Source organism: Brachycentrus maculatus, unplaced genomic scaffold (genome assembly GCF_059751285.1).
Source record: "Brachycentrus maculatus isolate JH-2025_06_01 unplaced genomic scaffold, ASM5975128v1 h1tg000092l, whole genome shotgun sequence".
In the NCBI taxonomy this organism is placed as follows: domain Eukaryota; kingdom Metazoa; phylum Arthropoda; class Insecta; order Trichoptera; family Brachycentridae; genus Brachycentrus; species Brachycentrus maculatus.
The window spans coordinates 2,208,265-2,235,937 of NW_028280846.1; the positions used below are offsets into that span (position 1 = coordinate 2,208,265).

Below are 27,673 nucleotides of genomic sequence, written 5' to 3' on the forward strand. Positions count from 1 at the left end.
TGAAGGTTTTTTCTCCATTTAAAAAATATTAAGTATATTTAAAAAAATAATTAAACAATACCTTTTCTTCAAAATGCAAAAACAACACTTTCTGCCCTGTAGCGGGTAAATATTAAGATAAAAATATGTCTCTTTTGCTGAGATTTAGTACATTTTCTGGGCATTCTGAAAACATGCACAACTGAAAATTGACAATTTTTGATTTATGACGTTCTTGAAAGGAGTGAGCGATATGTAACATGGATTCAATACATAAATAAATTCAATACTTGCGCGTCAAGTGTTACACATCACATCAAAATACCCCGGCAATAGAAGAATTATGCAACTTCAACAAAAATCAGAAGTGTTTTATTTATCTAAAAATTATAATGTAATGGACCGGGTTCGATTCCCAGGGCGGGGGAGTCAAATAAACATAAGTGACTTTTTTACTCTAATATTTATTCAATATTGCCCTGGACTATTTGCAAACAGCATCCAACCGGAGGAAATGGAAAGAGGAAGAGGCCTATATCTAGCAGTGGAAGTCAGAGAGCTCATAAAGAAGAAGAAGAAGATTACCCTGGACTGGTAGCTGAAGCTGAGAGCTGATCACCTTCCCTTCATGTGTTAACGATCGAGATAACACTGTGTTTATACGATGCAGTGCCCTATGCACCATTGGGGTGCGGATAAGGGTTTGAGGAAGAAGAAGAAAAATGATCGTCTTAAAAAAGAAATTATCTGACTCAATTAAAAAAACGTTAAGATTATATTTTAAGACATACTTCGGTAGTGTAATGGCAAAGGGGTATATCTGTCAAATTTTTCATTTTCTAAGTTTGTTCCACAAAATGTCTAAAATAGTGTATTCCATAAAATAGCAAAAGGATTTAGCTGTAGTTACAACACATATTTAGTTTTATTAAGATATGTATATATGCCATCGGAAAAAAATATTTAATTTTACAAGTTTGTTTTTGCTCTCCTGTAAAATTTTGTCTGAGACAGATATACCCCTTTGCCTTTACACTACCGACTTATCTACCAGTGACACATTTGAAGTTTGGAGAATCTCAAAACTGAACTAGGTCGTATGATTCAATTATCCATAGACCTCCCGCATATACCAAAAGAAACCGCTCACACTCGAATGTCGAATTGGCGAGATGCCAATCATTTTATTATTCCAGTGATAATATATTCGGAAAAATCATCAAACGAGAGTACTTAGCATTAAAATCGAGAGATAGTCAATATTATTATTGGAGAAAAAAAAACAAGAAGAATCAAATAAAGTTAATAAAATATTCAATAGCGATTTGTTGATTCGTGATGAAATTTAAAATTTGCGAGAAAGTAATATTTCTTAAAAACGAATACACTTTTATTTAAATTTCACGTTCTTAAACCTGGTTGAATTTATAAACGAGTTATTAAAATGTACTTTTACTTTTGAAAACGCTGAATAATAAAAACAAATAAAGCATTGATTACTGCTAAATACGGTATGAAACATTTTCTTTCGTTCCGCTTCTAAAATCCACGCATTGTAAAATTCCGTATATTATTTATGCTCAAAAAAAATCAGACATCAGCGATACGTTAACGTAAGAGTTGTACGCTTATTTACATAATACTATAACTTAAGTGAAAATGAAAACAAGAAATAATAGTGCTAGTTAGCGATGACCAACAAATTTTAAATACTTGAGTAACTTCACTTGGAGGTTCCCATAACATCTAATAATATAATAATAAAAATATATTAAGCGTTTAAAATAGTACCAAATCATCATTCGCTCGATTCCATAACACCAACTAACTAACCATTTCACCATTTCCCCGCAGGGATAGGCAGAGAGAATAGAACGCCACTCCAATCTGTCTTTGCACACAATGTTCGCTTCATCCAAATTCATGCATCTTTTCATACATATCCGCCGATTATTCCAACTCCTGACCTGACCACTTTCAAGTATTTGAAATACTTGATCATGCAAAGTTTTTCTCAGTCTTCCTCTATCCCTATTTTCATCAACATTTTTCTCATAAATTTGGTTTACTGTCCTTTCCTCACTCACTACTCGGCTGTCCAAATTCAAAACACAGTAAGGGACATTTTTTTGTAGTACGTTTTTTTGCATTTTTGGATTAAGTACAATCTACTTAGTCAAAAAATGCAAAAAAAAGTATATAAAAAAAAATGTCCCTTACTGTGTTTTGAGTTTGGACAGCCGTACTGTCCTATCCCTCATGCCCAAACCATATCAACACACCTATCTGAATTTTATCGATAATGTAATCTCAGTTTTCATTACATTTAATGTAACTCGAAATAAAGGTATTCTGTGTACAGCTGGATCATTAAACCCCTTACAAGTTGCCGTAGACTTCTGGGGGTCGATATAGGCCACATTGGGAATCACTGATTTAAATTAAGGATGGTGAAATGCGGTATATCGATACCTACAGAAATAAGCAATCAATGTTAAAACTATAAAACAAGCTAAATATTAGTTGTACGTCTTCCTTTATAAAGTAAAGCTATCGATTCGGAGAAATGGTTGACGCCTTTTACTAATACCAATCGGCCACGTCTCACAATACCAACGGGTACCACTCCTAAATAACGAAAAATAAATAAACAAAAGGCAATTTACATTGTTGTGTTTGGACGGCAAACAGCTACTTAATTCCTATTGTCAAAGCACAAACGATAAGAAGGAATGTTGTACTAAAAAATAACGCGCTCTCTCCAAAATTATCGGGACTAACATTTGGCTACCTATTTCCCGCGACATGGTCCAGTTTTTAGAGCGTTCTGTCTGCATGCATGGCGAATTTATAACACACACGATACTCTACGCAGTTGTATGCGTGCCTATATCATTCAGTATACGGATACCACACACACATATAGTGTTGCTATAGCCAGCTCAGACGATTACAGCACCGCGATGATCTCACTGCCCATGTCCATCATTCATCGTGTAATGTATACCGACTATTACGAACGTAAACAAGTTCGATGGAGAAATGAATTCACACTAAAATGGTGCACGAAAGAACGAAAATTAGAATCGTTCGATGAAAAGTCAAACGAAGACAACGAGGATAGTTAAAAATTGAAAATTTGAAGAAAAAAAGACCTAGCAAGAATAAACAAACAATATTGCATATGTAATTCGATTTAAATCGGGTCAAGCAGTATGGCACTATGAAGGGACAGTCAAACAAGAAAACATATTTCTTGAATGTTTTTCGCAGATACTTTGTGGCACATTTTATAAACTTTATAAAATTAAACAACTTCGTTCTAACCACTTTTTTATTATAGTACACTTTAATCTACCGGTTTCGACAAGAACCTTGTCATCAGGGTTTATTAAATTCTAAAACATTAAAAACATGAAAATACTCATAATTAATTACATTCCCTTACCAAATTGTTGAAGTTTCAAATTAAGTTCTAGTAAGTTAAAGTGTACTAATAATAAAAAAGTGGTTAAAACAAAGTTGTTTAATTTTATAAAGTTAAAGAAAATATATTTTCGTTTTTAAATTTTGTTCCTAATTCCGCTCTAAGCTCTTAGCCTTATAAATAATTATTGAAAGAGAAAAATACAATTAGCCATTAAATCAAATGTGTAATCAACTTACACAATATACTATTATGTATTATCACATCAGAAAAGAAATCTTGAATAATAAACGTAGTACATGTGGATTGCGGAACGATGAACATTCTTAGAAGACGATTCGAAGAGTTCTGGCAATGTATTTTTGCCCCTCATTATACAAGTACAAAAACACAAAGTGCATCGGGAAAGAATTCTAGTCGAATTCCAACGGGATACCCTCGAGTGGAATAATAAACAGCTTTCGGGTCAAGTATAACCCCAACACACGAGCGTAAATACACATACTAAATAACTGTACGAGAGCTACACGATAAACAAGCAACTAATGTATTGTACATAATATCATTGGTAAGTTTATGTTTATGTCGCCTCTTCCACACGTCCCAGCTGAAAATAAGTCTGTTGATAATGGTACAGACAGGGGAAGATCGAACAGTAATAGCTGACACAGGCCATCTGGCTAACAAAGTGAGCTCTGGACCAAGTCATGGCGCTCAACAATGGTGCAGTCATCCCATTTAATTGGCAGCGAGACGAACTCCACTAACCGGTTTGTACCAAAGAAGAACAAAAAACAACAGGAGATGGTAATGGTAGAGAATGGTGGAGTATTATAGATCAATCATCTCGCTCGGCTAACGAAAATAGTGCGTCCAAAACAATGGTAACGAGGATTTAATAATGGTAGAAATATGGTGTGAGATATACGGCTTTGAAATAACTAATATAGTTAGCCAAAATAGCTAACAATCAGCATTTTTTCTTGTATAATGATAATAAATTAACACTTGATAAATAATCTCTGGATTCATGTACATACTTTATAATAATTAATACCCAAGTATGTAGAAAGCAATTTCTGAGAAACAATAACTGTTTATAAATACTAATTTTTCCGAGAAAATGATAACATTGTATAACGCAACAGTCGGCTTTTATTTGTTGATAAGATGGAGACCGATATCAATATCGAATTAAAAATGTAAATGACGCTAGAGCATTGTATGCACAGGTATGACTCAAAATATACCATTATTTTAAAGTACTTATCATGCTAATTAACGATGTAGTAATTTTTTCTGTGATTATAGCAAATGGGGCATTCCGCGATAAGTCATCGCTGTTTTTGCCATGAAAGTGGAAAAACGAAGCAACACAAACAATTAGCTTTTAGAACAGACACAATAATGATTATTTCTAACCAATACACAAAGGAAATACCGAGGCCCTCGAAACATATGTGAATGTGCAGCTAACTTTCAGATAACTCAGTTTCAATTTCAGATAGCTTCAGTTGCTAATCAGATATTTCACAAGCGTTTTTACTCCTCAAAACATCGCCACTGGCGAGACGAAAAGAAAATCTAACGACTGTTTCTGCCTTCGGCGTACACTAACTCCGTAAACGGTCAATAAGATTTTTTTTATACCTGTACCCGACGAAATTCATGATCGGTCGAGGAGCGACCGTCTGCCTCAGCATTCATAAAGCATGAAACTTTACAGACGCCACTGGATGTGTAGGTACACTTCTCCAGTCTAAAATGCCACAAGACCATAAAAATAAATGAAAAATAAACCACTAGAAATTGGTGTGCGTGCAGATGGTAAGCGAACCGTGACTGTTCGCGGCCGATGTTTTATTTCGTGGACGTCGTTTGAGGCAGAAATAACCCTGATAGAAGGGCCCTCCCCCCTTCCTCCTCCTCATCGGTCCAGCCGGACACATTGTTTTGTCGTTTTGTGTCTCATGCATAATGGAAGCATTCTACTTTCTTATTCCTCGTCGCTCGGGTTCAGAACTGGAGCGAGAAAAAACATTAGACGCTCTCATCAGGACAATTTACCTTTTTATACTGGACTTAGAATCAGTTTACAAAATTATTCACATTCAACTGTATGCAGCATAGGATTCATAGAAAAAAACCCTTTTAAACTGTTTTAATTCGTAATTGCGAAAAGTGTCCGCTGATAACATTTGGGTTATTAAACCTAGAATACTAAACTATCGTAAAAATTACGACGACAAAATGACGATTCCCGGAAAAAACAATGTTCACGTCGTTCCCGCGCCCCCTGCTTCACATTGCTGGAAACGTTTTAATTTTTACAATAAGTTGTTTAAAACATATGAAAACTTTGTATTATTCATACAGAACTAATTTGTTTTTTTTTGTGATTAAAAATCGTGGTGTTAGAATAAAAATCGTAACAAATCTTGACTAAAACCAAATCGGTAAAATACGGAGGCGTTTTTATTTCAGAAACGCTTTCTGTATCTACGTTTTTTTTATTTCATTACAAAAACAATATCCCGAAGAAGTGTTATTTTCTCAGAACCTTTTGGAATGGCAGTTCAGTTAAATTTTATTTCTTAGTTACTACTAAAAGTAAGTCCAACGAAAAGGTGTTGCAGGACGTAAAAGAAAGAAGAGAGCTTATAAATCATATTTTGAAGAGGAAGGCCAAGCTAATAGGGCACTCAATTAGACATAGCACCTTTCTTAGCAACATCTTCGAAGGAAGAATCTTGGGAAAACGAACAAGAGGCCGCCCAAGAACTTCATACTTCCAGGATTTGAAGCGGCTCATGGACGTCTCCTCCTATTCGCAGCTCAAGAGGATGGCGACTGACAGAGACAAGTGGCTGACACAACAAGGCGCTGCCTTTAGAAGATGATGATGAGTTACTACTAACTTACTACCTAGCTACTTCTAAAATTCCAAACTGGCAAGAGGTCTTTGGAGAACAATGCATGGAATAACGGAAAGCATTCGAAAATACAATAGGTTCATAAATTAATATTCGAATTTCGGTAACGATTCTTATCCTCTGGACACTTTGACAACCCAAATAATAAGTCGTAAAATTATAAAGTAACATCGGAATACACCGAATGAGAATAATTAGTCGTTTTGTATGGCGATAAATATTTTTTTCTAGAGATCAAGCACCCGACATGAAGATATAATATAAGGTATAAAAATGGTGCTATCAATTGAATGTATGCCAAAAAGGCATAATTTAATCTTTAAATTAATGTTCATCACTCTTAAAATACTTATGTTGTACTTATTTTATAAAATTCACCGTACTTTTAACGTTCTTATTGAATAAAAGTACTCTAAATCTTATTAAATAAGTACAATAACAGTCTTTTTAAAGTCTTTTTATTGAACTTATTGAAAAATGTTCGTTATGTATTTTTTTTTTACAGATCAACGGCATACAAATAGTACGTTCAAATCTTAGCCTAACCTTAAAAATGTAACTATGCATTTTACTGTTTATACAAATTTGTATAATTACAATGGAATTTCGTGGAGAAACGTAAAATAAACAACGTTGACTTTGAAAAAAAACTACATTCCGATTAACGTCTTAGTTCTACACTCTCGTTTAGAAATTTACTACCTATAAATAGATATTAAAAAAATAAAATAACTGAAACAAAATTTGGCCAGGTGACATGTGTTTCTGACTGTTGTATTTACAGGTGTGCTATCGGTAGCATTGGGGATTGCTGGTTTATACAATTTCCTTACAAACATATACTGAAGCCTCACGCACATAGATAAAATAATATTACATTGTACATTGTATTTGTAAGTGTATGCATACGTTGTAGGCACGTAAGTGCATGATATTTATTGGATTCTTTGTTAAATGTTTAACAAGTATTATGTCACTAAAACGTTTGTTTCGCCCACTTATTTAAATTCTTCAAATACTTGACTTTGGGCAAACCTCCTCCACCTGTTAAATTTGTAATAAATTATTATATAAATAATACAATAAGTAGCTTATTTGTTTATTATTTTATTTTATTTGCAAAGTCACAATACTTGACTAATCTTTCCAAAACCAAATAATTTCTGACATACCGTTGGAACAAACTCAATATGGCACATGTGGTATATGTGTGCATAGGTCACGTTGGCCATATTACACATGCATCAAAATTATGAAAAGAAGCTATTTATAAGCAGAAACATAATTCTGGTTTTGCTGCTAATCTGACAGCTAAACCGAATAAGAAGGTAATTGGAGCAGTTTTAGGTGCCTACCGATTGTGGCTCGATGGGCTTCAGAAAGGGCGCGTGCTATGTGACGATAAATTCATCTGGCCGAACCCTACTCGTCCATATTAAGGTCATCCCACATCCTATGCTATAATGCGCGATCACGAGTTAATATTGTTCAACGCTGGTACGGCGCTTTCAGTTGTATAATCAATATTGTCATAAAGGCTGGCGCGTCTCGCTGAAGGACGGAAGAACAATCAACTGGGATGACTGCTGATGACTGTATCCAACTCGCAATTACAAGATGTGTTATCCGCATCAATCGGAGATGTGACGTATTCAAATGGAAGATGCGAAAATAATTATTTGTTATTATGTCAGGCGACTGTTAAAAACTCATTATAGCGCAAAATGGGAGGGGCTATTTCGATACAGTATGTTAACACGTCGTCAAATTAACGTTTTCGTATTAACTACGATTGTTTTATGGCGATATTGGAATCATAGTTGTAGCTGATACGAAAGATATATTAAAAACGTAACAAAATAAAATGTGTAAGTCAAGTGTAAATACTTGTTTTATATAAGGAACTAAATAAAGATATAAGAAAACATAGAGAACTTAGTTCTTCTATAAATTCACAAATTCTGCTTGATTTTATTTAATCTCCAATATACCATCACTTGCGTGTAGCTAATATAAATTTAAACAAATTCTATGTGAATTTAAAAAAAAATAAAAACTATCATTTGTGAAATATCTTTCGGCTATTTTTCACAAATTAACAATTGTTGTATTTTGTAATAACTATAATAGTACAAGTACTTTGTGTAACTCATTTATGTGAATGACTTGATTAATGTAACTATTCTGTAAAATTTCCAAATAAAATAAAATAAAAATAAAATGCTTATATCCTGACAATGATTATAATAGAAAAACTAAAAAAAATCGTAAATCGACGAAATTCAAGGGAAATGTGAATAATAAATATACAAAATAGTAAAAATCAATTGGAAACAGATTTTACCATCACAGTTCATACATTTTATGAAAATATGAAACATTCTCGTTTGCATGAAGTATTTTTAAAATGTAAATTGATGTAGATTTCTGAAGAAAAAAAGACAAAATCAAGATTAGACATAATATATGTCTCTTACAATAATCGTCTGAGAAATGATTGATTCAAACCGACATTGTCACCCACCGTCTCATATTTGACACTAACAAGCCGCAAGATTCACTTCCTCGGTTGAAGGTTGTCAGTTGATGTTTGGTAGTTGGTAGTTGACACACACAACTCCTCCCACAGAACTGTAAACAGCAGATCCGCTAGTATTTTTCAGATTCATCTCAGAGTAAATATGTACATGCACACATAGAGACATGATGAAAGCACACATGGCGTAAAAAAGAACATCCGGTTGGGATGCAGTAGCAGCGTGTACGAAGTTTGAACTCTGCCAACGAGCCCACACACTTGTGTGTGTTCACTGGATGAACTGCCAAAAGATGTTTTTTTTTCTGATTTATATATTTTTCCTCATACTATATCCGTACTCGATTTAAAGAATCACGCGTTAGTGGAAATCATACTATTTTTTAAATTACAAATACTGGATTCATCTAGTTTGCTCTTGAACGAATTATGTGTACAAAACGTGTGTACAAATCTCAATTTGAAGATATTTAAATATAGCTGCGAAAATCCATTTCTAAAATAAAATTTGTGTAAAATCCAGCTTAAAACCCTTACTACATTTTATATGTAATTATAGTTATAATACACTGCTTAAATTCGTTCAAATAAAATTATTTTTTTCAGAAAAAATTATATGAAGTCATAGATTTCAATCACTGCCTTGTTTTATATATAACATAGAATTTTGTTTTGCCCCACACCAGTTGATCAAGACGAAACCCGGTTTGTTGCATAAAATGCAGTTCCACCGAGAAATGTCAGTACAAAACTTAAATATTGAGGATAATCGTTTAGAAACATTGTGAGAATCATAAGTCATTAAAATGAAATTAAAAAGAAACATGCAGATAAGGATAAAACTACTATTTTTCCCTTTCTCATTTTTTTAAAAATTGTATCCGATTTATGAATTATATCTTTGAATTATATATTCTATTCCAATTCTATTCCAATTTTTCAAACTTTAAAGCTAAATTGTTCGAAATCTTATAAACCTAAAAAGGTAATTCTATTCCCTGTCCTTTTCTTCTTTTCCTATCACTGCCATCTCCTTTTCTCTTTATCCCATCCTTGTCTCATGTCTCTTCTTTTATATATACTTCTCTTATGCATAGTTGTGAAGAACTGTAATTGGAACTCCTGATTTTATTTTTTGTCTTCTTATTTATCATTTATTGTAACTGTTGTTCTTCCTTCCAATAAAATAAAATATCGTTAGATGTCCCACGTTGCGTTGAATGAGCAAATTAAAGCTACACCATGCGCCTGACAAGAAAAATCAATGTTCGCACCGCTTCTAATCTCACTGATTTGCAAGAATGAGTGACGTAAAAATAATGTTTCATTTACAATAAAATTAAATTTTTATTGATAATAGCCAGCGGGCTTTGAAAACGTTTTATTTAACTGCATGTCATTTCGGACACGCCAACCCGTTTAAGATCTTTTTTGCCTAACTACCTGCTGTAAGTTAAATAATCACCGACTCATTAATGGGACATTTATACGGTAGTCGGTCGCATTGTCGGCAAAGGTAGGAAAAAGCGTTTTAGGCAAAAATAACAAAGCTACCTGTAAAAAAGTCTGCAAGAACTACAATAATTTTCTTTTCATTTTTTTATCGACATGAAGTGACAAACATTCCTTTTAACTATGAACTTATATATTTTACATTATTTTTTTACTTTCTTCTATATTCTTCTTTATCTATGTTGAGATGTAAAAAAAATATGTAACAAATAACTCCTAATTGGAGATAATCCAGATTTGTCAACTAGTATTTGGACACACTAAAAATGTTGAAAATTAACACTTTCATTCCCGTTCTATGTTTTTACAAAAAGGGTAGTTAAACATAGTTGGAATTCCAGTCCAACTGTTTTTTTTATGTGGTGAGAAAATTATATAATCTCTTCTACTACGAAACTTGACATGCAATTATTTTTTGATTTTTATAAATATATAGCGCGGTAATAGCAACCAGATTGTGTATATATAATCTGTTATGGACCTACATACTTATTTCTTTCACAATGCATCAATGTCACTCATTTTACGACGTATGGAATTACTAGCACAAACTATACAATTAAGTTTCATTACAAAGAATTGAGTTTTATAACATATATACTAGCGTAAATAAGGAATTGAGAAGAAATAGTGAGGTCGTTTTTCAAACCAAATACAGAAAGAGTACTTAGGCAAGTAACTATTTATAGAAATGTGATTGTACATGAACAGAAATTTACGATTGTAGAAATTGCAACAAGTTCTCAATCGTCGGTAAAAGTTGTTATTTACTAAACATGACTTGGTATGAAGAAAAAAACAACACGATGATTGCTTGCACTACAATATCCGCAAAGAAACGTCAATATTTACGGATATTCTCGTTTCTTCTTACTTTTGATCTGAGATTGATGTTGATTTTTTAATTATACATCAATGCGCTGGTTGCGAGCTGGAAAGACATTTTACCCATGGTATAACTGATCGAAACGTAAGACGAGTCCACAGCTTTTATGTAGCTCGAGCAGTTTTAAATGTTTTATTAGTAACTAGAATTTGACCATTAATTTGCATTATAATTACATCCAAACACAACTATACGGCCTTAGAATCATATTGCATCTTCCGATATACGTCGGAACTGAGCTTTTTTCACTGATGCAAGTTAGCTTTAAAAAACGAAAGCAGGATATTGATAGATATTAATTACTAGAGAGCGACTGCTGAATTAATTAATGGAAATATTTATTTAATTTTTTTTTTACAAATTTATTATTTATCCAGCGATACGTGATCATATTTGACCATACCAACGCCGTATCTAGATGAGATTTAATAATTTATTGTAAACCTTAATAATATTTAAATTTTCACTACATAAAATACCAAATATTTCCAAAAATACCACGCAAAAATAAGAAAAGCCAATATTCGTCATTCTAAGGGTTAATTCTGACACGTAAGAATGTATGACCTGTGTAAATTATTGAGGTCATTGTGTTGTGGAACAAACATTTGAAACAAAGTCTAAAATAAATAAGACATTTTATAAAAATAAAACTAGCATTATTCGCGATTTTAGCACGGTGAGGACCAAATAAAACAATGGCAGTCACTTCATGCAGGAAAATTTTGAACAATAATTCACGGCTTTTCACAGCGAACTAGTAGATCTGACCTATTTCCCAGCGATCTATTTAGACGTTTGTAATAATAGTCCAATCGCGCTAACTGGTAGTGACAATATTATCGTCTTGCCATCACGCGGAATAATCTCAGGTATATCTAGTTAAGCGGTAAACTCAGCGGAGCCTGACAAACGCATTCTAAAAATATATCCATTATCACGACATGTGTGAGAATATTGTCGCGGCATGATGTCACAACTAAAACAGAACGCGCTTGTTATCGGCGACAGAGAATCGTTAAACAAAATTACATTATTTTCATCACTCAAAGTAATATTAAAAATTTCGCGATTGTGCAATCATTTGTTCGAATCTGAAAACAAGTTAATAAAGATTATGGCGTTTATCAAGTCGACCAAAATAAAGGACGTACCGATGTTGAACGAACCTAAGAAAATGGCCAAGCATCACGAATAATTGGTGACATTACTTCACGTTAGTAAACTTAACAGAAAAAGGTATCATTTGTAAAACATCATGGCTCCAACAACAATGAAAACATCAGTGGAAATTTATGAAGAAATTATAAGATTGTTACGAAATATTAGATTATTAATGATACGCGGTGTACAAAAGGCGAGATTAATAATCATTTAATTCGATTTATACAACTTTATCATATTCTTAACCCTCGGTGACGGGATTTGCTTTAATGTGCCTTAATAATTAACATCGTAAAATTTAGAAAACTCACAATATACCAAAAACGTTTGCTAAAAACATTTTAAACAGAGCAACACGTTTTTTATAGAACGTTATTTAAAATATGAAAAAATATTGGTAAAAATTTAAGATGCATGCTAGCTGTCACTATATCTTTACATGTGTTGCCTGAGTGCTCCCCACAAATTGGATGCCTGTCGTAAATTTTACGAATGTCTCGTAATATACAATAATAAAAAAATATTGAGATCGTACGAGGTTCATTTAAACGAGACTACGAAAACGTATTTTGAAACATATTGAGTTTGACATAAAAAAGGGTAAAAACTGTCTACGTGTATTAAACTCTGATGTCAACATATTTTTAAAAAATCGTTTGAGTTAATCATTTTATCACAAGACAAGTTTCAATCCAAATTTCTTACCAAAGTAAGTCTAAAGAATCTAGAAGAAAAACATAACTTCGAATTACGTGCTTCGTTGAATGTCACGCTACGTCTTGACAAAGCACAGAACCATTATTTATCTTACCCATTCAGGACGTCCATCCTCACGTTTATCTTTTTTCGTTCCCTTCCACGGTTTGTCATTTCTGCCATTCTGATTTTTAGTTACGACAGAATTCGTATCAAAGGAACGTATTTGTAGAATACGCAAAAATGAATGAATAAAATCAACATTTACATTGAAACTCATCCTACAAGTTTCCCCTCCTGAGATATCGAGATTAGGGAGGGGGTGACATCGTTATAAATCAAAGTGTGTTGTCCCAATACTCTCAAGTGCTCCACTCCCCATCGCACAATTATTGGATTCGGATTCTGAGAGGCTGGTACCAGGAATATAGTATTGGGGAAGGAATCCATTTCATTTTCTAATTGTATACGACTGGAAGCGAACGATATTCAATGATATTCATATAAAAAATAAGCTATTCGTTCCAGTATGTGCCTTGAAAGATTTTCTGAATTAAATCGCGGAAATAAAGTGTGTAGCTACGTGCTATTCTGGTCCAACCTAGGAGATAGGAATAAGGAATATAAAATGTTCTTCTTAATCAATAATCTGCCATGAGATCATCTTATCTATTTATAACACAAATCCGCGCGTAAAAGATTATTATCGGGCGCAAACGGATTTAAATGACAAGTGTAAATTAAATCTTAAAATTCATCTAATAAAAGAGTTTGAATTCGTGTCCAATATTGAACGTCATCATACCTTTCGATTGCAAAGCGAGTCCTGGAAAAGCATACAATCACTCCAACAAACTAAGTCCGAGGAACATTCACTAAACAGAGGTTCTTCCGATCAACCAATAATTAAACACTAGAACCGTTTTCAGTAAGCACTTTCGTTTCTCTGGCTTAAAGCTCAGAGCGCCACAATCTGCACGCAATGTTTAGAGCCCGAAAGCTCGCCGATATGGTTTTCTTCTCCCCTTTCCCCGTAGTGCGACTTATTAGTTTCACTGGACAGCCGGCGCGGGAGGGTTCGACACCCGATGCACTTGTTAGGAGATTATGATGACGAGCGGAAGATGAGGCTTCCTGGTTTGATGGCCGGGCGTGTTTGGTCCGTCGAGCGCGGGCGTGCGTCCCGTGTGAGGACCGGCGGCGGACTGCGGGTCGCGCGGGCCACGGGGGGCAGCGGGGCCAGGAGGGCGCAGGCGCGAGAGCCTCGCTCCGCGGGCATTGCGGATAATAAAACTCTAAGCTCCACAAAAACGTAGAATTAATCAAATTTCTTTACAAACACAAAGGTAAAGATACAAAAATGACAGAGGTAGCCGCTGACCACTAACCGAGATGACTCGGTTTCGCCGCCGCGCCGCGCCGGAGACACGCGCTAACAGCGAACGATATAATAAAAACCACAACAATAGATATCCACTAATTACAACGAAACAGGAAATATGCGTAGGTACACACGGACAGGTGAAATATGTAAATTAACTAACACACCATAAGAGTATGTACCACACTCGTGCCCTAAAAATATAAAGATAATATAAAACAATCACATTATGTACAACATTTTAAGTGTGTCCAAATTCAAATCTGGATTATCTACAATTAAGTATTATATTTTGACATTTCAATAAAGTTGAAGAATAACATGGAAGTCTGGTCGTTTACAGGGTTTACGACCGTCATAGGCTTGGTACCACTTTACACACGTGTAACATTCACCAATTGGTCGTAACCCGTGTAAATGCCCAGATTTCCATAATCTTCTTCCTCTATGTTGAGATGTAAAATAATAATACATAATGGACTGACAGCGCTGTTTACATTTACTGTATAATTTCAGTTCCCGCATCTTCCGTCATAATAGAAGATTAAATCCTTAATTAGATTCAATTAATAATATTGTTATTATTAACGAGGGAGACCGGTCAAAGAAAGCAACGGTGATCATTTAATAAGGCCAATAGATGTATTGTATATTATAAAACGAAATCAACAATGTACATGTTTGTGTGCTGCGCGAAAGCTACGAGTTAGAAAGGAATCACTGTTCAGGAATGAAAGGGTGTTTGTTATTGAACGAGATACGAGACTGGGTAACTTTCCAGCTCTGTGCTATAGGCTTTGTAAAACGGACCACTGACACGCTATGTGCTCGACATCTAAAGAATAAAACATGGCCAATAAATTACATACGAAGAGCAACACAACAGTGCTAGTACTAGGTACGAATGCGGAACTTTAAAATTCAAAAGTCAATACCAAAAAAAGTGTTTTTTTTTCCATTTAAACATGCTTCTTACCTTACGTTTCTTTATATGCCTATTTACTGTACCTTTTACTGCTTTATATTTTAAATTTTGCCCTGTGTTTTCTAATTTATTACCTTCTTATTTGTTTTTCAGTCTTGTTAATCTTAATCCCATGTCCCAAAATGAGCAATGGTGATTGCTCAACCGGAATATTGTATACTTATGTGACTTATGTATGTATTATGTTTAAAATAAATAAAAGAAAACAAACAAAAAAGAAGCAATATGGTGAAAACGAAAAAAAGATCACAGAATTCAATTCGTCTTGTAATATCGGACCTAAGAATCAAATTAAAATAACAATATGTATCTGATGATAGGCAATTGGTCATTGTCAATTTCCGTTAGATTGACTGACGATAAGTTTTATTTGTTCTCTTAGTTTAGTGAAAAGAGAAATGATCAATTCGTGGAATCTTAAAAGTTGTTTGGCTTATGAAATCTTTATAGAAAATAAAGAAAAATAAGTTTGTAGTAACATTCATCCTATATTTATAAAATAAAAATTGTGTGTGATTATAATCCAGGATTCGGATCTCACATACTAATATAAGAGTTTCTGCTTAATAAAAAGCTTCTTTACATCTCACCAATAGATGTCTCTAGTGAAGTTCTAGTGATTCATGAACAAGGTTTCTAAATTGGTTCATATATATAAAACTTCCAAGAATTTGAGTAGTGTGGTTGTCAATAATGGGTAGAATTGGTGAATGTTACACGTGTGTAAAGTGATCACTTAAACCAGCCTATGACGGTCGTAAGCCCCGTAAATGCCCAGACTTCCATATTCTTCTTCATCTTTGGTGAGATGTCAAAAAATAATATGAAAATAACTCCTGTAATTGGAGATAATCCAGATTTTGTGAACAAGTATTTGGACACACTCAAAATGTTGTAAAAAAAAAAAAAATTGAATAAATGAAACATAAGGAAAACTGCAATGCTAGATTTTAAAAAAACTTATCTTTTGAACTCATTCTATACATTGAGTAAGTACTTTGTGAGTAAGAACTTTGTAAGTGTACAAACATCCTACACTTTAGTACTAGACTTTGGAAAAATGTTTTTTTTTTTATTTAAATATTTTGCGGAATAAGTGATGTAAAAGCATATATTTATTTATTGCCTATAACTTCTTTCGGAAATTTAATGCTTTTTTTTTTAAGTCAAATATTGTAAAAGTCAAAATCGTAAGAATTTATTGCTACGTAATGGTAACGGAGGTCTTAAAATATTTTTTAATTTAAGATTATGAACAAGCCGAACAAAAATATATTATGAAAAGAAATATAAAAACCTAATGTTTATTACATCGAGAAAAATAACATAATATTTATATTTCGCGTAACAAATAAAGATAATAACTTCAAGCAAGCATCCAGTACTCGACAAATAATTATTTATGCGTCGAGTATAATAAGAGTCGTTTAAAATGTGTTACATCTGCAAGTGCATGACATGAGGTTATAATATGACTGCATAGTAATTGCATAACGTAATACAGTACAAGGGACTTGATGAATGTGATTAACTGATCCCAGCGGGGGCAGAATGAGAAGACATCTATACATATATAAAATACTCAAAATATCCATATTTCATTTTATTTTCAAACAGAACTAAAAAAAAATCAAGACTACGGTGATGTAGTTATCAAAAAAATGTATGTATTTTTTTTTTCTGATTACGAAAGTGTATAAGTAAGATGACATACATTCCTGGCCATATGTATTAGGCACGCCCTACAGAATTGGTTAATGTCTTTAAATACTGCGAAATAATGAAGGTTTAAATTAAAAGTATTAAAAAATCGCACTTATTTACTGATTATAATGACTGGAGAGCAAAGTTTCAAAAATAAATGTAACCATTAAAAAAAAAATAAAAAAATTGTTTTTTTTTTAAATAAACCACACCCCTAAACGTAGGTCGGGATGGCAAGTAGTAAGTAGTGGGTAAAATAGATCAAAATACAATACAATCCGAAAGAAAAAAGAATTTCAAGAATAGCAGTATTTAAAGACATAAACCATTCTGTAGGAGGTGCCTAATATATATGGCTAGGACTATAAGTGCTTTTTTAAATAACACAAAAACAGCAACAAAAATACTGAAATTAATTATCTATGAAAGAGGTCAACATGTCAAAGTAATGTATAATAATTAAAAAGAAACCAACATTAATAGATAGGAGCACAATCAGTTTTTTGTAATGTAAGAATACGGGCAAATAAAATTCGTCTACAAGATCGTAAAACGTAAGCTGTAAAATTTCACGACTGTCGAACGAGCCAACTCACAACACAATTAAAATAATAATTGCAAGAAATCACTAACTTATGGTGCCCCTCTTATGCAAAACAAAACTAAACATTCTCGAAATATGAACATTATTATTTTCTTTCGGCTATTGGCGTAGATTTGCGTAGATCTAAAAAGACTAACACCATATCGTTTGTTGGTGACTATAGCCCGAACAAGCCCGGTGAATCAATGACGATAAAAATAGGATTCAGTGTCACGTTTGCTGTCGCATTATAAACAAGATACCTAACGTAAAACGTTGTATAAAAATATGTGACCAACAGGTGGTCAGAATCCCAATGCATCTAACGGCGGATGCCTAATGGGTCATTTCCCTTTTTTCAACGAAATGAGGAAACGGTCATAAGTTCAACTTAAGCCGAAGAACGGGATAAACCTATCTTCATCTTTGTGTACTTAGCGTTATCTTCAAGTGATTGATTATACAATTTCGTTAAAAGAACGATATTTACAAATACTAAAGGTTTTCTCAATGAACGATCCTGTAAAAAAATATAAGTAATCATGAAAACTACGAATGACCTAATTTAGAGGAATCTTATGTTGTTCTGGACTTATCTATTTTAAATAATGTTACAATTTACGCACTATTATTTTTTTAAATAAATTTACGTCTTAGTCTCGAATCGTTAACATTTTTTTAAATTATGGTACATATGTTGGCAAAGTTATTCAAATTTAATATTAAACAAACAAAAACGAACAAATCAACTATAGAACTTGGGGATGGCGGGTTATTCGTTCGCAAAGAAATGGTTAATACAAAAAATCCAATATTCTATTCGAGAGTTGAGAAAAGTGAATAGAGTGCCGTCTGTTTCGGAGCTGTCACGCAATTACCATATGGTATTCAGCGCTAAAATAATAATTTTTATGATAAATGATACTAGGGATATGCATCGTATAGTCTTAGTATAAGTATAAAAGGTTATTTACTCGTATATATTGAATAATCATTAACCCTTTCCACGCTGACCATTTTTTCTCATAACCGATTAGCTACTCTGATCAAAAAAATGCGACGTTTTCTACTATTAAAATAAATATTTTGGTTCCCTATTTTTGGGACACTCTGTCTGGCAGTTCGTATGACCAAGTTAATTAAGATTTACTGTATTTATCTGATTTTTTTTTGGTAGAATATACTTGGGTGATAGAGAAATCAGTGATTTAAGTTGTACCTGCGCCGGGCCAGACATTGTGGCCCACGGAGCTGCCTTCTAGAATCATACGGGCCAGAATGTCTGGCCTACAGAGTGGTAAGAGTTGACATAATTATAAATATAAGGAATATTCTAGCTATAATTTCAATTACAAACGCTCTTAGTTAATGACGGAATCAAGCAATTAAGTTATAAAAATAAATTTAGCTGTCAGTATTGTAAGTTATATATTAGATAAGTGTTAGATGAAATGTGGAATGATGCACCGAATAAACGCTCAAATGAGATCATGACTGGATTACAAACTATGTAACACAAAGCTGGTGGTTAGTAATACCTTACACAGTTTTAGTATACATTTTTGCACTCTCAAAAAAAACTCCTAAGCGGAGATAATCTAGATTTGTGACATTTATTTAGTATTTGGATTTGTGACAAGTATTTGGACATACTGAAAATGTTGTAGTTTTATTATAATACTAGCTGCACCCAGCCACACGTTGCTGTAGCTCAGTCTGGTTAAATGAAGAAGAAATAAAATAGAAAGCACACATTTCTAATACTGTTGGGTTAAAATTTCAAAGCAATCGATGAATTTAGGTTATGAAAAAACGATTTTTTTATATATACGAGTAGACGACAACCACAAAATTAAATAACATGCTTTAAAGTAAGATTTTTTTTAGATATAAATAATAAATTGAAATGTAATACAGAAAAAAAGAGACGTAAGTACGAACCATACATTTATAGGCTAATTAACTCAGCGTGTTATATTCGTTGGAGGATCATTCATAATCCAACAGTATACGGTGCATTACATCATTCCGCAGTTTGAAGAAGAGTATAACATAATTTGTTCGGTACAATGTTTCCCTCCCACATCCCATTAGTGCGCCCGCAGCTACCTACCAGGGACAGGACGAGGATACCAGGCTATCAGGATAGTCAGAGATGATGACCACATCGAGTCGACAGCACTCCAATTCGCATACGCTCCAGATAACAGAGTGCAATCAAACGAACGTCAAGTGTAGCGAACTCAATTAGTTGTATCGTTCACTTTTATGAATGAACTAATTCGTATGAATCAATTTTACATTGTTTTCACATAAAAATACTGAAATATTAATTTTATATCTTATGCATACATAAAAAATAATTCAGGTTACATAAATAAATAAACTTTATTAACGGATAGGCGTTTTACGCTGATCGAATGTTTATGAAGGAACTAATTCGTATGAATCAATTTTACATTGTTTGCATATCAAAAATGCTGAAATATTAATTTTATATTTATACATACATAAAAAATAATTCAGGTTACACAAATAAATAAACTTTATTAACGGATAGGCGTTTAACGCTGATCAGGCGACTATAATAGATACGGATAACTTATTTACAAGTTGTTCACAATAAACCCATACAAATCCAACAAGAATCCTTCTATTGGTACGATAGCGTGGAACGATGGAACATCGAAAGGATCATTTTGCTTAGAAATATAGAACGATAAAAAAATGATTCCCTATTATGTTATATTATCACGTTGGATAATTGTTTTATTTGTGTACATATTCACATCTGGGTGATAAGGTGATTAAAAATATCAGTCGAAAATAACACCGTTATTTATCTTAATCATTTTTGTATTTTATTGTATGTTTTTATCTTGAATATGTCAACTTCAGCAAAAATCATTAAAAGAAAAAATGGAGTGAAAAAACAGGGGGTTCATTATCTGTTTATTTAAGAAATACTAAAGTACAAATTGGAGTAGGTGCCTATCATGGCAAACGGCCTTCCAAATTTATTCGCAATTATGAATGAGATCAAGCTTGTTGGAATTATGAACGCTTAGAATAAGTCATGGTTATGCACTGCGTAGCGTGTGTGATCTTTATTACTGTAGAGCAGTAAGTACACATAATGCAATAGAGCAAGAGCAATGATAGTTATTTTGAAGAAGAAGAACCAGAAGTAATGATTGTGATTAAGAATGATTTTAATGTTGTGAATCAAAAACATTGAATTTTTTTAAAGTAATTTATGAATTTATGAAAGGCAGATTTTTTTTAATAAATACGACTTTGAACCTAAAAATAAACAACATGCGAAGGGGTAAATTGAGAATTAAGTACGATGAAATGTAGAGAAAAAAATTGTACATCGGATGCGGTATTCCTGCGGAGCTAGCTTGATAGGATGACCGAGATAAAGAAAGATGAATGGCCTGAGGGAGAAACCTTGTCAGGGTAGACTTTTCGTGACGTCAGAGGGATTAGCCAAATAACTAGGTGTAGATCTTCTTCATTCTTCAAAGCCTCATTTGCACCCGATGGTGCAAAGGGCACTGCATCAAACAAACGCAGTGTTATCTTGATCGTTAACACATGAAGGCAAGGTGATCACTCCTGGGCATCGGATAAATATTAGAGTGAAAAAATCACTCTTTTTTATTATTGACCCCCCTACTAATAATCGAGCCCGGGACCTCCAGCACGGCAGCTAAACACGCTGACCACTAACGCCACAGAGGCAAAGGTGGATAAATACATCAAAGATTATAGTAAAAATGTAAGATGGCAACACAAATAAACAGCCTTGTTTTTTTTAATCAAGTTGGATGAATAACGAGGGTAAGTACCAGTTACTACCAAATAAAAATAGAAATAGGCTAAAGACACGTTACGTTTTTCTAGGTGAGATCAATAAACACATGTATATTGATCGATCAATAAATCACTTGGCTATAAAGTCGTGGTAATAAATCTCAAGTCAACGACTCGATTGTCTCATCAATAGGTGAGATCGACGGCCAATCAAAATCTAAAATTGTTTTAATTGGTGAATACGGAGATACAACTGACGAGTTTAATTTTAATGACATACCCTTTAACCTTCATTCCATGAGGGAACAAGGGACGGGAGAAATGAAATTCAAATGTTATATAAATATTTTAAAAAGTTACGACAATTTTTTGTATATGATTTTTTAAATCTGAAAACTTTTAACTCTGTGAAAATAGTACAGAAAACAATAATTTAAGTTATTTTGAAAAGAATATATATATCCAACAAGATTATAATTTACAAATTTTAAGTCCCAAACATACAAACCATTTTAAAAAAAACAATTTTTCAATTACTAAAGGGTGACGAATATTTGAATTAAAAAAAAAGTTTTTCTTCGAGATTCTTAAATGATTTTTCAACTCCAAAATGTAATACTAAACAATTTCAACAAAACTTCAAATATTTAGGAATTAAATATTTCAATAAACTCCCTAAAGAAATTAAAAAAATAGAAGGTAAAAAAAATCTTGAAAAAAAATATTAAAAAAGACTATTATACCATTAATTATATTTCCCCTGGGAGCCGAACCCGAGACCTCCTTACGTACGGTAGCCGAGCGTGCTGACCATTACACTACGGAGTCTGACTTTTTTTTTCAAATAGTATATCAAATTGATATCATTTGACATTTTAATACAGATAAGTTAAATAAAAAAAAGTTTTAAAAATCAAATTACAAATAAGAATCCTTCTCACTTATGTTTTAATGATGAACAGTACAGTTTACATAAAGTGTCTGAAGTGCTATAACAGAGTTCAACTGTGGTTCATTCCCCGAGTGTGCGCAACATGGAAAGTGTCCAAGTGAGGTGATAACGCAAGACCAGGGGTGGGTAACCTGGGGCATTTTGGCTACTCTTATACGACATTTGACTTGTCACAAAATCTCAACATCGTAGAAAAGATACGTCTGGTTTGTCGCGTAACCGATCGCATACTGAATTATCCTGATTCCGAGTTACCCCTTACATGTAAAAAAAGTTTTGTTTTTATCTTTTTCTCTTTTTTAAGTAGATTTTTCTATTTTCAACATACATTATAGTTTATAAAATAAAACAAAATTATTTTTAACCACAATTTTAGTGGTACATTTTTTCTCCAACCGTTTTCGAAAAGAACCTTGCATCATCAGGGTTTAACATGTACAGGTTTAACATGTACATGTTTGACCCTGATGATGACAAGGTTCTTGTCGAAACCGGTTGGATAAAAAATGTACCAATAAAAAAGTGGTTAAAAACAAAGTCGTTTTATTTTATAAAGTTTATACATAATACACTATCCGAGCGGGGTTCGTTCCCAATTGATACGAATATGTAATTGGAATTCTACTACATATAAAAAATTAGTTTCCGTACATTCGTGTCCGCAAAACTAGATACTAGGACTTAAAATTTTTACAAACGAGGCCTTACGTTCAATCAGATAAATGAATACGGCCTCTAGAAGTGAAAAGGTTGCCCACCCCTGCGCCAGACCCTAAATACCGCCCGTAGTGTGAGAGGTCACGTGACCCCCGTGACCTCTACTCACAGATAATTAGGAGCAGACCACATTCCTTTCATCATGAGGGAACCGTGACTGATCGCTGGTACTGTTCAGATGCTGGGCGTGCCGTCAGAAGATCTATCAATATTTTTATTTGAATGATTCAATAGACTTTTGCGTTAAGGCTAAGTGTTCGTTAAGTCGCAACTTTATTTTCTCTAAATCCAGGTTACATTTTACATGTAGATATTTTCTAATTTAATTCACAAAAAAGACTTAATTTCGCTTCAAACCAGCACAGGAATGAGCGCTACAGATATTGTTTTTGACATCTCATTAAAGACGAAGAAGAATATGGAAGTCTGGGCATTTACGGGGCTGACGACCTTCATAGGCTGGTTTAAGTGATCACTTTACATAAGTGTAACATTTACCAATTTTACCCATTATTGACAACCATTCTACTAAAATTCTTGGAAGTTCTATATATATGAACCAAATTAGAAACATTGTTCTTGAATCACTAGAACTTCACTAGAGACATCGATTGGTGAGATGTCAAAAATAATATGAAAAATAACTCCTATAATTGGAGATAATCCAGATTTGTGAACAAGTATTTGGACACACTCAAAATGTTCTAAAGATATTGTATTTACAACTTCCAAAAATTGTGATATGGATGTTCAAATATGACAGAATAATGAACATTCCACAGGTGTATGAAATGATCGTTTTAGCCAGCCTATGAAAGGTCTTAAGTCCTGGAAAGGCTTACATATTCCCTTCCCATAAAATTTCTTCGTCTCAGTGGGACATCAACGATCAGTTAAATTTCGACAGACAAATAATTATTTTTCTCGTAAAGTATTAATGCGATGCATCGTGCGAACAGGTTACATTGATAAGTGAAATTGCAAATGAATTAAATATAGATAAGGTATTTTATCTATAAGTAGATAAGGTATTTTATCTATAAGTTTACGATTCATAATGCTTACGAACATAGCAATATAAATTAAATCATCTCTACATTGTTATCTGATAAGCCAACTTTATATGCAATGAATAAATAAGTAGGTGGTTATATAACTAATTTCGCTTACTAAAAATTAACAATAATTATAAAATATCGTGATTTGATCAAATAAATTGACGACAAAAAATTTATAAAAATAAAGAAAAACCGTTATAAAAAGTAAAAAAAAAAATATGTGCACGCAATCGCTTTCAATTGTCGACTACACAAGAATTACATTTATTTGAAAAAAATGTAATATGCCAACTACTTTGAAATAAAAATAAAACAATACATTGGACACGGGGAACAGACATTGTTGAGAAGTACAAATGTAAAAATAACTCCAAAGCGGGGAAAACCCTGATTTGTAAACAAGTACTTGGACACACTCAAAATGTTGTGAAAAAAAACTAGTCAAATTATAAGCTACATAAAAAAATTAATTAAGCTTTCTCAATCCAACATAGATGGCTGTCGTGAAGTCATATGTACTGTGTCATGAAATTGATCAACGTAGCTAGGAGTTCCGAAAATTAAATAGTGTGGTTGTCAATTATGGGTAGAATGGTAAATGTTCCACGTGTGTAAAGTGATCACTTAACCAGCCTATGCACAAGCCCTGAAAATACCCAGACTTCCACATTCTACGTCATCTATGTTAAGATGTGAAAATAACTCCTAAGTGGAGAAAACCAAGATTTGTGAACAAGTATTTAGACCCACTCAAAATTTTGTGAACAAACATTGTTCTTTACTAAACGTTTTGTATGTATCATTCAAATTTATTATCAATGTTACTCGTATTATGCAGATCTGAAAACGATGAGAGGGCAAAAAATAACCCAGAATTTAATATTTAACAAATAAAAAATGTTAAATAATTTTACCACTTAAGAAGGAACTTATTAAAATTTGAAACATGTTTATACATTAAATTACATAATTGAGATAACCTTTCGGTGATAGTAGTGGCTATTATAGTATTCTTGTATAATGCAGCATCATATAAAGTATTATTTTAAAAAATATATACTTTAGAATGTAATTTTAAATGCTTGATAAGAAATTGTTTTCTAGTAGCATTATTGTCAACTCGTGCCTTCTAGCCTAGATAACTCAAATAAGTAATATTTGATATGAGAAGAAGTGAGAGTATTTTTTTCCTTGATATGTATTTATTTAATGATTTCAAGGAGGTTTGGCAGATTATTCCATTATATTTTCTTCCTGGCTCCATCCCAACTAATTGTCTTTCTATACTATTGGGATCAGCTCTCCTCGTACTCAGGATGTAGATCCTTCTGTCTTAGACAACGTTACCTATGCCATGCTTTCGTATCATATTTTCTCTATGCACTCTTTATCAGGTTATTCCGTTATATGCAAGAGAATAAAAAATATATCAATACAGGTTCTTGTAGTTACGGATTAACACATTGAGCTTTTATGTAACATAATTAATATATGTACAATTCATTTCCCCAGACGGAGATGTGAAGCTTATGTCTTATCACCATACATCTCTCATACATCTCTAATGTTTAACGAGCAATACTTGGAGTGTAATACTGTATGGAATTTTGTTGGAATACTGTATGGATTTGTACGGAATCGCTCAATCCTTATCCTAGGAACATGTCAAACTACTCTAAGAGGCGATGAGAAGGTTAATTTTTGCCTGCGTGTAAAAACTCATTCGATCACAAACGCACATTGGCCACTGATCACAAAACAAAAGTTCGATATTAAAAAATTAATATTTTATTTTATTTTTATTTATTGAATATAGTTACAGGAGTGTTTTTCATAATTTATGTTATTAATTTTCTAGGCATTTCTACTTTACAATGTAAAAATTAATTTATAATTAACGCTGTTTTCTCCAATAAAGAGACTAAGCTCTTGTGCTCGGAGAGGGACTTACACTTATTATTTATTGTTTTATTTAAGTTGTTTTTATTGTACAATATTTTCTCTATCCGTGTCAAATAATCGAGAGAAAACCGTGCATACAAACGCATAATAAAGGCACTAAGCCGCTATCGATCTGGCCGCACGCGCCCCGACGGCGGCGCCCATGGCGTCCCACCCCCGAGCCCGCCCGCTACCGGGAAACCTACCCCCCCTTCCTGACAGTTTCACCCTCCACCCGCCACTCCAGGTGGCCGGGCCCAGCCACCCACAGGACGTCACAAACACGGAAATAATGCTTAATAGAATCATTAACGGTCGTACTCCGATTTTTTTTTTGTTTTCTTCATGGTGGGGACTGATCGGAGTCATTTTGTTGTAACGTAACACGTTACGATGCGAGCATTCGTATAGTCTCCATCCGATGTTCGAATGCTCGCCGCGAATGTTACGTTACGACGAAATGCTCCCCACCTTTAAATATATCAAGTACATGTCGCTGGTTAAATGCCAAAAGACCACAACGCTCTTTATTCCAAAAATGGTATCTAAATCGTCAACATTTTCATATTCGAATGACACCCATTAGCGTTAGAAATGGACATTTCTAACGCTAGAATCATGTGTGTCTCAAGCATTAATCTCAACACAATGAAAGCTGAAAATTAATGTGTAACTACGTAAATAATACTTTGTAATACCACCCCTGTGGTGGTATTACAAAACAAGACAAAATACGTGATGGGGTAAAATGCACCTTACTCGATTGGTAGTGTAGTGCACTTCGTGAAACTTAGAACCTCCGGCATGAAAAGGAGTTTGCACACGAAATGCCATTAACAAAATTAAGAAATTGCACGTAAGTATTTACAACGGGTGAACTACACGTGTATTTTGATGAATTTCTAATTATATTTATAGCATTTTTAAGATGTAAAATACGATATCATTCCAAATGTCGAAAGCTGTTTTTGTACAAGCACAAAATATTTTTATAATGTTTTCCAAAAATTTAGAAAAATTAAACTTTAATATAATGTATTCATATAATATAGATATATATAATTTTAATATAATATATCCAACGACGAACATATGGCAATACCTATCTGACGTATTTTTTCCATCTAATATTGGTCAAGGGTCGATAAAAGGTAAATATAAATACAACATTAACGATCATAAGATTATCAGAAGAAAAATATATATTAAATAATGAAAAATACATTTAAACGATGGAATTTCATCAATTATTACGGTATATAGCAACCGGGATGAGCAAATAAAGGAGAAAGTTAATGCCAAGTCACATAATGAGGGACAAGAGCTGGCATAAAGGAAAGAGGACTAGAAATTACTACATCGAAGAGGAGTGATTTCACGATGGTCAGAAACTAGGCAAA

General features: G+C 33.2%; 1 protein-coding gene across 5 annotated transcripts in view; it reads right to left on the reverse strand.

Moving 5' to 3' along the window:
• Positions 1–27,673, reverse strand: part of LOC148310537 (spectrin beta chain-like) — a 114,047-nt gene that overhangs the window by 67,903 nt on the left and 18,471 nt on the right. The window contains exon 1 of one of the 5 annotated variants that reach the window (XM_088258283.1): positions 13,939–14,340. The exons of the other annotated variants lie outside the window; for them this stretch is intronic. The gene's annotated coding sequence lies outside the window, so the exon portion shown is untranslated. Of the gene's footprint in view, positions 1–13,938; positions 14,341–27,673 lie in introns of those variants that run through there. 5 annotated transcript variants of the gene reach the window in all.